The sequence below is a fragment of the Heterocephalus glaber genome, unplaced genomic scaffold (genome assembly GCF_053883595.1).
Source record: "Heterocephalus glaber isolate CG9 unplaced genomic scaffold, H.glaber_assembly_v1.0 deba00001472, whole genome shotgun sequence".
Classification (NCBI taxonomy): domain Eukaryota; kingdom Metazoa; phylum Chordata; class Mammalia; order Rodentia; family Bathyergidae; genus Heterocephalus; species Heterocephalus glaber.
Genome location: NW_028258315.1, coordinates 39,443,992 through 39,456,856, shown reverse-complemented (window position 1 = coordinate 39,456,856; position 12,865 = coordinate 39,443,992). Strand labels below are relative to the sequence as shown.

The following is a 12,865-nucleotide window of genomic DNA, read 5'->3' as shown; positions in this document are numbered from 1 at the left end:
CTTGAAACTTAAAAAGAACTTAAAAGTTCTTAGTGCCATGAGCTGGGGACCAAACTCTTCACACCTAAGCTTTTTGGGGATGCTTGTCCAAACCATAGAACAACCTCACCAGTTTTGTATTGTTAGAGTCATTGTAGACCAGAAATAATTTAACGCAATCTGTTTAATCATAAACATAATTGTTTAAAATTTATTTAAAGTAAATTATTAACTCAGTATAATTATTAAAAATAATTACATATACTACTTCTATTTTAATGCTGATCTCTTCTGTTTCATATGCAAAAGTTTCATTCTCAATTATATGAAAAGGTACTGAATCGCTGGTGAATTTATTTTGAAATGAAACTTTCTTATACATTCAGGGTATATATGTAAATCCAATTGGGACTTTTCTATTATATTTCTGAAACAGACTGTATCTTTGTCCTCTGTGCTGCCAGCATCAGAAGTGAATCTTTTCATGGTCTTTCAATGACATGAAAGCAGTGTATGTCAAATTGAAGGCTTGATGGTAGCAAGATCAACGGTAGGAAAGCACCATTGCTTCTTTGTTCTAGACACAATATATTTTCCAATGTCACTCCAAAGGCATTTCTATATCTTTGTCCACTTATTCAGAGAGGTAACATATCTCAGTGGTCTGAAATAACAGGCTTGAAGATCAAGGACCATGAGTTCTGAGTATATGCTACAAAAATATTGCTAGGGCTTTTTAGATAGCATTAAAATGCTTCATAATATTGAGTTCCATTTATTTTTTTCCTTTTTTGCTATTGGTAAAGTGACACTGATCCTATGTGTCATGGACACAAAACTAAAAATCAAGCTATCCCAAACACTACCAGACATTGCAGGAACACATAGAGATGGTGCCTACAGAGGTAGCTACTTCTTCCTTGTTTGATTGGCACCTGGAAGTATTTGAAAGTGGTTTAAAAGTAAATATTAGTTTAATAGAAGGGATGGAATACAAATAGAAAAAAAAAGACATAGAGCTCCACGGTAAAAGCAGTGGGCAAAAATTAAAATTAAAATTATAAGGATATTTACTTAATATTACACTAAGACAGAAAATCAGAATATTTTCCAATGGAGATGTGTATTTCCTCTATTGTTTCTCTAAAACTGTCAAGATGAATAATTTAAATATCAAATCCTTTTCCAGGGTGTATAAGAATTTTAATGTGCTTCACTGGGTTATAACTGTAATCATAAATATTTTTTCTTCATGCTTAATGTGTGCTTTCAAAATTGTAAATTTTATAAAAATAACAGCGGAGAACTACTCAAAAAAACATAATCTGAATTAAAGCCAACAAATGCTCAGTAGAAACGCAGCACTTCAATTGTTTCTAAGTTAGATTTGGATTAAAACTCTAATTTATTAGGCAAAGCCAACCACTCTCCCTCCAACAAGTCCCACAGAGAGTAGGTACCTACAAATATCCTAAAAATAGATGATGACAAAATCATGACGTTTATGTTGTAAAAATTTTTCTTCTAACATTTCTGAAGGGCTCCTTTCTGACCCTAAAAAATAATTGAACTCAACTGCAGTCAAGCATATTTACATGTCCTATAATAATGAGTTTTATTTTCAAGTATCCTCAGTAAGATTTCTGATGTGACTTCAGATGTTAACATTTGTGGGGAAGTGTTCTGGCTTCACCAATACAATACTACCTATATTTAAAAGTAAAATATTAATAAGGGTGAGTCTAATTTTAAATTCCAATTCCAAAAAGATTTAATTTTATAATACAGAAAAAGAAAGAAACCCTCAGTCTGAAAAATTTGGACACTCAGAGCAATAGAAAAGATATGTGTCATAGAAGTATAAACCACTATAATTATGTTTGCCTCAGCCTCCTTCAAGAAAAAAAATTGATTTAATTAAATTATGGATAAGTCTTATTTAGTTGATACCCTGACTCTGAAATCATACCAAATTTCTCAACTTAGAACTTTTCTTAAATGTGCTATGTAATTCACTTTTGCCTTATCAGAATAAATAGCTTGTATTATTTATCTGAATATATACACATATAATAACAGTTCACCAAAAAATTAATGCAAGCTTATAAAATTTTGTCAACATTTTGGCTCTTTTTAATCAGTGAGTATCCATTACAGTACAGGCTGTCTTAACTCTTTCACGGTTGATTTCTTTTTCCTTAGTCTTAAGGCATTAAAAGAATTTTTATGAAACATTTTAATACTGCAAACACTTTCATAGTTCTAAAACAATTTGCTTGGAAATGTGGAAGGCATTGAGCTTCAAATTGAAATTCATAGAAAGTTCATAAAACAGCCAAGTTTGAAATAAATTCTTGTTAATGAAATAATTTAATGTTGTTTAGGACAACATTACTTTCATATGATAAAAAAATCATTAATGATAAAATATTTTAGAATAGTAAGCATTTAACAAATATTAACTTTCCCCTTAAGTCTGGGAGGACACTGATTAATCATCTTCTAATCCAATAATTTTCCAGATGTAGTAATTTCATACTAACAGCTATGATAGCTATCTTGGAAGTCAAAGGCAATCTATTTCAATCTCCTTGTTTTAGAAATTGGAAAAACAAAAAATAACTGAATTAGACCAGGACTACATAACTAAGAGCTGATAGAGGACCAGAATCTGATTTTATATATATGTACACATACCAAGTCTACAATGTTGTTTTCAAATTAGATAATGCTGTATCCTTTGTTTCTTAAAAAGACTAAAAGGAGTTGCCTGCTGTCAGTAAGCTGGTACAGAAGGTTGATGAAAATTGTTACTGAGTAAGACATGGTCTTAACTACTAGGGCCAGGGATTTAGCTCAGGGGTTCTGCTGCCTGCCTCGCATGTGCAAGGACCTGAGTTTGATCCCTGGTACCAAAAAAAAAAAAAAAAAAAGACTGCAAGGATCATATTAAATCTAATGCAACTAAATAGAAACAACAATATATGCTTTATTTTAATTATAAGATATCTATATTTCTCTTTTGGTATTTGTCAAAAAATGTCTTTGGCCTGGTACATTTGTCACTTATATGTAAACACATACACAAGCACACACACGTGCATGAATGAACTCTCACAATCTCTGTTTTTGCATTTAAACTCATCACACCTCCTTTCCTGCCTCTGGTTGCCAGCTTCTTGTCAAATTTTCCAATTTAATTTCTTGAATAAAACCCTGACCCATTTCTACCTAGATCAAAATTCTTCAGGAGTCCCTCGAACATTACATAAGATCCTTTTTGATCAGGCCATTGTCCAGTTAAGGCATACTATGTTCTACTCTCTCCCTTGTTTTTAAAAATAATCTCTTTATTTTGGAAGAATATTAGATTTACATACATAGGCCCTTTTGCCATGAAGCTGGTTCCTTTTCCACTGCTCTGCCTGGATATGACATATCCATGGGTTGCTCATTAGGACAGCCATTCCATGCTATTTGGACCTTCCAGCCACCAGAGTTGGGAGTCAAATAAAACTTTTTTCTTAATATGTCACCCAGAACCAGGCATTTTGTTATAGCAATGCAAAGTGGCCTAAGATACCATGGTACATTTCACCAAGTCAGGAAATCAACATTGATATATATATATTTTTTTTTTTCACTTAAATTCTTTTATTGGTACATTGTAGGTATACAACACAATTGCATTTCTCATTGGGAATTGTAACTTTACATAAGGCATCTTGGTTCTTTTTTCCCCATTCTTAGCCCTCCCTTCACCCCCTCCACCCTTCCCTATACACAGACTTTATTTCCATTTTTTCCATTTCTCATCATTTTTCCTTTCCCTTCTTTCCTTTCCCCTGCCCCTCCCACTACCCCTACCCCTTTGGACCTTTTCTTCCCATTTTGCATTATCGATTATTCATTCTAATCATTGGTACATTTTAGGTATACAATATAATGACATTCAGAATTGGAAATTTGCACCTTTACATAATCTCTCTTGGTTCTTATTTTTTCCCCCTTCCCCTGCCCTCCCTTCAACCCCTCCATTTCTCCCTATTTACAGAGACTTTGTTTCCGTTTTTCTGTTTTTTCATATGAATTCCATTTCTTTCTTTCCTTTCCCCTACCCCTCCCACTTCCCCTTCCCCTTTGCCCCTTTTCTTCCTATTTCACATTATCTATTATACCTTTTAGTCCTTATTTACACTTTCAGTTCCTCACACTAGAGAAACTATTCAGTATTTGAAACTATTCACATATACATGTGTGTCCTATTTATTTAACTTCAGAGCATCGCCTCAACATTGGTATATTACTCTTACCTAAACTTCAAATTTTATTCAAATGGCACTAGATTTTTGTTGCTTTGTTTATTTGTTTATTTATTTTTTTATTTGTTTTTGTGGTGCTAGGAATTGAACTGAAGGCCCCATACATTTGAGGCAAGCACTCTGTCATTCCCTTACACTGGTTTTTACCTAATGTCATTTTTGCAAGGGTTTTCCAGAATTGAATACAGGTTGCTACATTGTATTTTGTCATCACGTCTCCTTTGTCAATTCTGGCATGTGACTGTTTTAGTCTCTACTTATTCATCATGACCTTGAGGACTAATATTTTGTGGACTAAGTATTTTGTAGAATGTCCCTCAATATGACTTTTTCTGATATCTTGCTCATGGTTGAAATAGGGATCTAGATCTTGGGAGAGAACACTACAAAGAGGAAATGCTTTTCTTATCGTATCTAACATCACTTTTTTATGGTGATGTTAACCTTGTGGAGGTGGCCTAGGTAGTATTAATATTTTTCCTTTTTTATACTCTGTTCTTTGGAATGAACTCTCTTCATACTCAAGAAGATTATAGAAGGAGTTTATTAAACTCAATCTCTAAGAAGGGAAAGTATCTAGTATTTAGGATTCCTTAATTATTTACTTATATTAATATGGATTCATTTACTTATTTAATATATTTTGTACTCTGGATTATAATCCAATGCTACGTTTTATTGTTCAAATTGTTTCAATTTTGGAATTATTTTAGGTTGGATTTTACCATCCCTTTAATTATCTTTTCCTTTAAATTTTCTGCCATGCCTTTCTGGAATGGTAAGATGCTCCAAGCTCATCTGTGTATCTCCTTCCATGGCCCTAGAATCTTCCTTTTTCTCCGCTGAGCATTGGCTTATTTTATTAGTGAATAGAACTTTGTCCTTGAACTTTTTACCACAAATGTGTAGCCTTCTGTCATATTTTTTATTTACTATTTATATGTCTTTGTTTCCACAATAGCAATTAACATTTCTCAGATGATTTTCAAATGTGACAGGGTCTTCTGTAGGAATTTTCCTACTATGCAGGAAGTTTCTGCTAAAAATCAATGGAGACAAGTGTCCTACCTTCCAAATTTAGAAAATATTCAATGCTTTATTAGCACTCAGGATCAAGTATTTTTCCATAGATGTTACTAAAAGTTGCCAGAGTACCCAATACTGGGAACTACTACAGCTCTTCCTAGTTAGCAAAAAAGAACCTTGAGAAGAGAGGTCATTTGAATTATTGAAAGTTCACAGAAACACGGACCCTCTTTCCTTATCTCCTGGATATTCTTTTTTCCCTGCCAGAAGCCAAGTTAAGGGAAATACCAGAGAATCATGCATGATACTCACTGTTTACCTGGAACCAAAAGGGTGGTACACATGTTCTTGTGCTTACATGTTTTCCCTCCTTTCTATCTGAAAGCATTCTATCTTGTTTTATTCACACTTTTATGGTAATGTGGCCATCCTCAGCATGAATTATGATGGCGCTAGTCTCATTTGTCACTCGTTTCTGCTTTGCCAGTGACTGGTCTGGGTGTGGTCCTGGGTCTTGGTCTGGCTAAAAAGAAACCTTTTGTCCCTTTCCCATGATGACTGTATCAAATGGATGTTGTGTGTATGAGAGCATGTAGCTGGGCCTGAATCTTGCAACCATGAGGTTGCAAAGAAAAAAGTAAATCTACTGCAGACTACTGTCCTGAAGACTACAAAGACAAAAGTAAATCTGTAAGAAAAATAAACTAGATGAAAGGCATCAATTTCTTGGTTTTCTTTAGCCCACCAACATCTGCCATTACATAAAGCTAGATCCCCAGCCCTTCTTTTATTCATTAATTTACTTATCTGTTTGTTTGTTTCTTTAATTTTGAGAAAAGATCTCACTGAGTCACTAAGTTGCCTAGGCTGGGCTAAAACATATGATCCTCCTGCCTCAGCTTCAGAGTGCTGGGACTACTGGTGCTTTCTAAACCTGCAAATATACCTTAGCAAAGGCTTTGGAGCAACCCTAAGTTCAGAAGAACATTCCAGGAGTAGACCCCATTGTCTTTTCAGTCCTTCTTGCATTATGATGTAGACATTGACATTCTAAATTTGGGAGTATATTTGTGCATACAACATGTTCCTTTTCCAATCCAAAGATTTCTGACTGTACTTGATCTACTTTAATAGCTTTTGACTCAGGGCTTGAAAGGGCAATGATCTTTGGAATCTGAGAAGGTTCTGTGGACAAGCTTCACTCTAACTTAGTACTCTAAGATCCTTGGAGGATGAACAGGAGGAATTCTTCTGTTCTGTCACTTTGCAGTTGGAACACAGACATGTTCCAATGGCTGCTGGACCAAATAATAGAAGCCAACCCAGACAAGAGATTCAGAATATGAACAGTGGCAGGCCCAAGGGGAATCAAAATCACTGCTCTGAAGAGGAGTTGCTCAGCTGTGGAGCTATAGAATGAGGATTTTGACTAGCTCATCACCCCCTAAAATCACTTCCATGCCATCTGCATATAAACAGGTCCTGCAGCAGGTGCTGTCAGCACCAGACATGGATGGCCAGACTGGTCAGTGAAGTCAGTTCCATGGAGAAGTCTGTGACTCTGGCTGTCTGGCACATGTCCTACCCTTCACACCTGGGATCTATAGACAGTTCTAGGCTGAGCTCAGGGAGGAGAGCTGAGTTCTAAACTGATTATCACATATAATGTTGGTGATTCCTAAATAAAATGATCACACTTGTGTATCCATTTCCCCCACCAAACTGTTCACTCTTTGGTGTTAGGAACCATATTGGTTTTTTTTGTATCCTAAGCTCTTTCAAGAGTTCTCAGCCAAGACAAGACAGGAACAGAAGGGAGAAATGTTTCCTCTTCCTCCAGAAAGTGTTCAGAATTGAGTGTCATCTTCTCTATTCCCCCTTTTGGTGTCACAGTGACTAAGGAAGGCTCAGTAGCCTGCTAGACAGTACTTCACAGTGGAGCAATGATGGACAGATGCATGGATGAGTGTGTGAATGAATTTATTTATTGTTTATATAACAAATATAACCAAATTTCTTCCAGTGGAAAATGTGACCTTCAGAACAAATGAAAACTTATCCTGAAGGCTTTAAAAGTTAAACATTTAGGCCAGGAATTTAGCTCAGTAGTTCCACCCCCTTCTTTCCAAATGCAAGGAGCCAAGTTCAATCCCCAGTACCAAAAAAAGAAAAAAAGTTAAACATTTAATGTAAAAGTAAAGTCATACTTTTATGGAACAAAAAAGGCAATCTACCATATTTTATAATTTCCTTTTAATATAAATATTGTTTATTTACTAGAGAATAGTGTTTATTTTAATCAACTAAAATACCCATTGATTGTTTTTAAATTCTTTTATTGATACATTTTAGGTATACAATACATTTACATTTCTCATTGGGAACTTGTACCTTTACATGATGTATCTTGCTTCTTATTTTTCCCCATTCCAAGCCCTCCCTTCACCCCTCCACCCTTCCCTATTTAAAAAGACTTTGTTTCCATTTTTTCCATTTCTCATAGTGTTCCCTTTCCCTTCTTTCATTTCCCCTACCCCTCCAATTCTGCTATAATTTTGGACCTTTTCTTCCTATTTCACATTATCAATTATTCATTTTAATCATTGGTACATTTTAGGTTTAGAACATAATGAGATTCATCCTTGGAAATTTGCACCTTTACATAATCTTTCTTGGTTCTTATTTTTCCCCTTCCCCTGCCCTCCCTTCAACCCCTCCATCCCTCCCTATTTGCAAAGACTTTGTTTGCATTTTTTCATTTTGTCATAATAATTCCTTTCCCCTACCCTTCCCACTTATCTATTATACCTTTTAGTCCTTATTTACACTTTCAGTTTCTCACACCAGAGAAACTATTCAGTATTTACACACGTGTGCCCTATTTATTTCACTTAAGAGTATCACTTCAATGTGCATCCATTTAGCCATAAATGTCTCCAATTTCTCATTTTTTATGGCTGACTAGTACTCCATTATATAAAAAAAATTTTTCTTTATCCAGTCTCCAATTAATGGGCATTAGGGCTGTTTCCAAATTTTAGCTATTACAAATTGTGCTATAATGAACATGGGTGCACATATGTCACTGTGGTATGATTCTTTTAATTCTCTGGGGAAGATCCCCAGCAGGGGAATAGCTGGGTCAAATGGGACTTTCAGTCCTAGTTCTTTAAGGTATCTCCATGCTGATTTCCACAGTGGTTGCACCAGTCTACACTCCCAACAGCAGTGGGGCAGTGTTCCTCTTTCCCCACAGCCCCACCGGCATTGGTTATTGGTTGATTTCATGATAGCAGCCATTCTTTCTGGGGTGAGGTGGAATCTCAGTGTTGTTTTCATCTGTATCTCTTAAATGACCAGTGATGTTGAACATTTTTTCATATATTTATTTGCTATTTCTAATTCTTTGCCTGAGAAATATTTGTTCATTTCAGATGCCCATTTTCAAATTGGATCTTTCAATTTGGGAGGTCTGATCTTTTTAAGTTCTTTATAGATTTGAGGTAGTAGGCCTTTCTCTGAGGAACAGCAGGTGAGGATTTATTCCCACATCATGGATTGTCTCTTCACACTGCTGGTGGTTTCTCTTGCTGTGCAGAAGCTTTTTAATAAGAAGAGATCCCATTTGTTGATTGTTTGTGCTAGTTCACAGGCAACTGAGGCTTTGTTCATAAAATCTTTCCCTACACCAATGTCTTCAAGGGTTCTACCTAACCTCTGTTCCAGCCAGTTCAGTGTTTCTATTTTAATATTTAGATCTTTAATCCATTTTGATTTTAGTTTAGTGCATGGTGAGAGATATAGGTCTAGTTTTAATCTTTGGCAAGTTGAAACCCAATTTTTCCAGCACCATTTATTAAAGAGGCTATCTTTCCTCCAGTAAAGGTGTTTGGCTCCTTTGTCAAAGATGAGGTGGCTGAGTGTGTCTGGAGTTTTTTCTGCATCTTCTGATCTGTTCCACTGGTCGTCCAGTCTGTTTCTTTGTCCGTACCATGCTGTTTTTAACACAGTAGCTTTGTAGTATAGTTGCAGGTTGGAGATTGTGATTCCCCCTCTCACGTCTCTGTTACCTAGAATTGCTTTTGTTATTCTGGGTCTCTTCTTGTTCCAAATGAATTTTTGAATTGTTTTCTTAAGGTCTGTGAAATGTGCTGCTGGGATCTCAACTGGGATTGTATTGAATCTATATAGCAGTTTTGGCAGTATGGCCATTTTCACTATATTGATCCTTCCTACCCAGGGAGCAGGGGATGTCTTTCCATTTTCGGATGTCATCTTCAATCTCTCTTTTAAGAGTACCATAGTGGGTCTCATTGAATGCACCAGCAGCTTTGGAGGTGTTTGTGTGATTTCTTCACCAGTAGAACCGGGCCTACACTCAACCAACCATATGGAAGGGACCCACAGTTGGCATTGACCTTCGCACCACCTCCTTCTGTGTGGGTGTCTTCCAGCATGGGAAGGTGGAGATAATCGCCAATGATCAGGGAAACCAAAACACCCCAAGTTATGTCGCTTTCACCAACACCGAATGACCGATTGGAGATGCTGCAAAAAATCAAGTTGCAATGAACCCCACCAACATAGTTTTTGATGCCAAGCATCTGATTGGACAAAGATTTGATGATGCTGTAGTCCAGTCTGATATGATACATTGGCCCTTCATGGTGGTGAATGATGCAGGCAGACCCAAAGTTCAGGTCGAATACAAAGGAGAAACAAAGAGCTTCTAACCAGATGAAGTATCTTCTATGGTGCTGAAAAAGATGAAGGAAATTGCTGAAGCTTATCTTAGGAAGACTGTTACCAATGCTGTGGTTACTGTGCCAGCCTACTTTAATGACTTTCAACGTAAAGCAACCAAAGATGCTGGAACCATTGCTGGTCTTAATTTACTTATAATTATCAATGAGCCAACAGCTGGTGCTATTGCTTATGGTTTAGACAAAAAGGTTGGAGCTGAAAGAAATGTGCTGATTTTTTATTTAGGAGGTGACACTTTTGATGTGTCAATCCTGACTATTGAAGATGGGATCTTCAAGGTGAAATCTACAGCTGGAGACACCCACTTAGCTGAAGAAGACTTTGACTACCGAATGGTCAACCATTTTATTGCTGAGTTCAAGGCCAAGCATAAGAAAGACATCAGTGAGAACAAGAGAGCTGTCTGCCATCTCCATACTGCATGTGAACGAGCTAAGAGAACCCTCTCTTCCAGCACCCAAGCCAGCATTAAGATTGATTCCCTCTATGAAGGAATTGACTTCTATACCTCCATTACTCGTGCTCGATTAGAAGAGTTGAATGCTGACCTGTTTCATGGCACTCTGGACCCTGTAGAGAAGGCTCTTCAAGATGCCAAACTAGACAAGTCACAAAACCATGACATTGTCCTCCTCCTTCTGGTGGTGCTTCCTCAGGGCCTACCATTGAAGAAGTTGATTAAGCCAACCCTAAGTATAGATTTAGCATTGTTCCACACAACAACACATTTAAGGACCTAAATTTGTAGCAAATTCTGTGGCAATTGTTAAAGCTTAACTGCTACAGTAAAGTACTGGGCATTCTCAATACTTTAACATGGAACATGTGCACAGGGAAAAGATAACATTGCACTTTATAAGTACTGTATTATAAGTGGAAATGCAATGTCTTCAATAAAAGTATTTAAAATTGGCACCATAAAAAAGAGTGCTGTAGTTTTCAGAGATGAAGTCTTTGATTTCTTTCATTAGGTTGATTCCTAGGTATTTCAGTTTTTTGGATGCTATTGTGAAAGGAATTGTTTGCCCTATTTTTGTCTCAGTGAATCTGTTGTTCATGTAGTGGAAAGCTATTGATTTTTGTGTGTTGACCTTGTATCCAGCTACTTTACTGAATTTGGTTATTAAGTCTAGAAGACTTTTGGTGGAGTTTTGGGGATCTTCTATATAGAGTATCATGTCATCTGCAAATAATGACAATTTGACTTCTTCATTTCCTATCTTTATTCCTTTTATTTCTTTCTTTTATTTAGTTGTCATGGCTAATGTTTCCAAAACTATATTGAACAGGAGTGGTGATAGTGGACATCCTTGTCTTGACCTGCATTTTAGTGTGAAGGATTTCAGTTTTTGACCATTTAGTATGATACTTGCTGTTGGTTTTTCATAGATGCCTTTTATCAGTTTGAGGTAGAGACCATCTATTCCAATTTTTTATAGGGTTTTGTCATAAATGCATGTTGGATTTTGTCAAATGCTTTTTCTGTGTCTATGGAGATAATCACATGGTTTTTGTCCTTGGCTCTATTGATATAGTGTATTACATTGATTGATTTGTGTATGTTGAACCATCCCTGGAGCCTTGGGATGAATCCCACTTGGTCAGGGTGTATGATCTTCTTGATGATCTGCATTCTATTTGCCAGTATCTTATTAAGGATTTTTGCATCTATGTTCATTGGTGAGATTGGCCTATAGTTCTCTTTTTTGGCTGGGTCATTGTCTGCTTTGGGGATCAAAGTGATGTTTGCTTCCAGGAATGAATTTGGGAGCATTGCTTCCCTTTTAATTTCATTGAAGAGTTTAAACAGTAGTTGCAGTAGTACCTCCCTAAATGTCTTGTAGAATTCAGCAGTAAAGCCATCGGGACCTGGACTTTTCTTAGTTGGTAAGTTTTTAATTACATTTTCAATTTCATTAATTGATATTGGGTTGTTTAGAATTTTCAGGTCTTCTTTCAACTTTGGTAATTCATATGTATCTAGGAATCTGTCCATTTCTTTTGTGTTTTGTATCTTATATAGGTTCTGGAAGTAGGTATTGATGATCCTCTGGATTTCTGCTGGTAATTTCAACCTTTTCATTCCTAATTGCATGGATTTGGGCCTTTTCTTTCCTTTTCCTGATAAGGATGGCTAAGGGTTTGTCAGTTTTATTTATTCTTTTGAAGAACCAACTCTTGGCTTCATTAATTTTTTGTATCGTTCTCTTAGTCTCCATTGCATTGATTTCTCCTCTGATCTTTATAATTTCCTCCCTTGTATGAGCTCTGGGGTTGTCCTGCTCTTCTTTTTCTAGAAGCTTGAGGTTCAGTATCAGGTTATTTAATTGGGCTCGCTCTGTTTTCCTAATATGTGTATTCGCTGCTATGAATTTCCCTTGTAAGACTGCTTTCATTGTGTCCCATAGATTCTGATATATCGTATTGTCATTGTCATTTAATTGGAGGAACTGTCTGATTTCTTTAATTTCCTCTGTGATCTATTGGTTATTCAGAAGAGTGTTGTGCAATTTCCATGTGTTCATGAAACTTTTGCAGTTTCTTTTCCTATGGATCTCCAATTTCATCCCACTATGGGGATGATAATATACAGAGGATAACTTCAATTCCTTTGCACTTACTTAAACAGGTTCTATGAGCTAGTATGTGGTCTATTTTGGAGAATGACCCATGTGCAGCTGAAAAAAATGTGTATTCTGATTTTGTGGGGTGGAACACTCTGTAAATATCTGTTAAGTTCATTTTTTCAATAGTTCAATTGAGTTCTAGTATTT

The 12,865-nt window shown here is 36.2% G+C and overlaps 1 pseudogene; it reads left to right on the top strand.

Annotated features, from left to right (window-relative positions):
• The first annotated feature begins 869 nt into the window (after positions 1-869).
• LOC101698883 (heat shock cognate 71 kDa protein pseudogene) lies at positions 870-10,773 on the top strand (annotated as a pseudogene).
• The last annotated feature ends 2,092 nt before the right edge of the window (positions 10,774-12,865 follow it).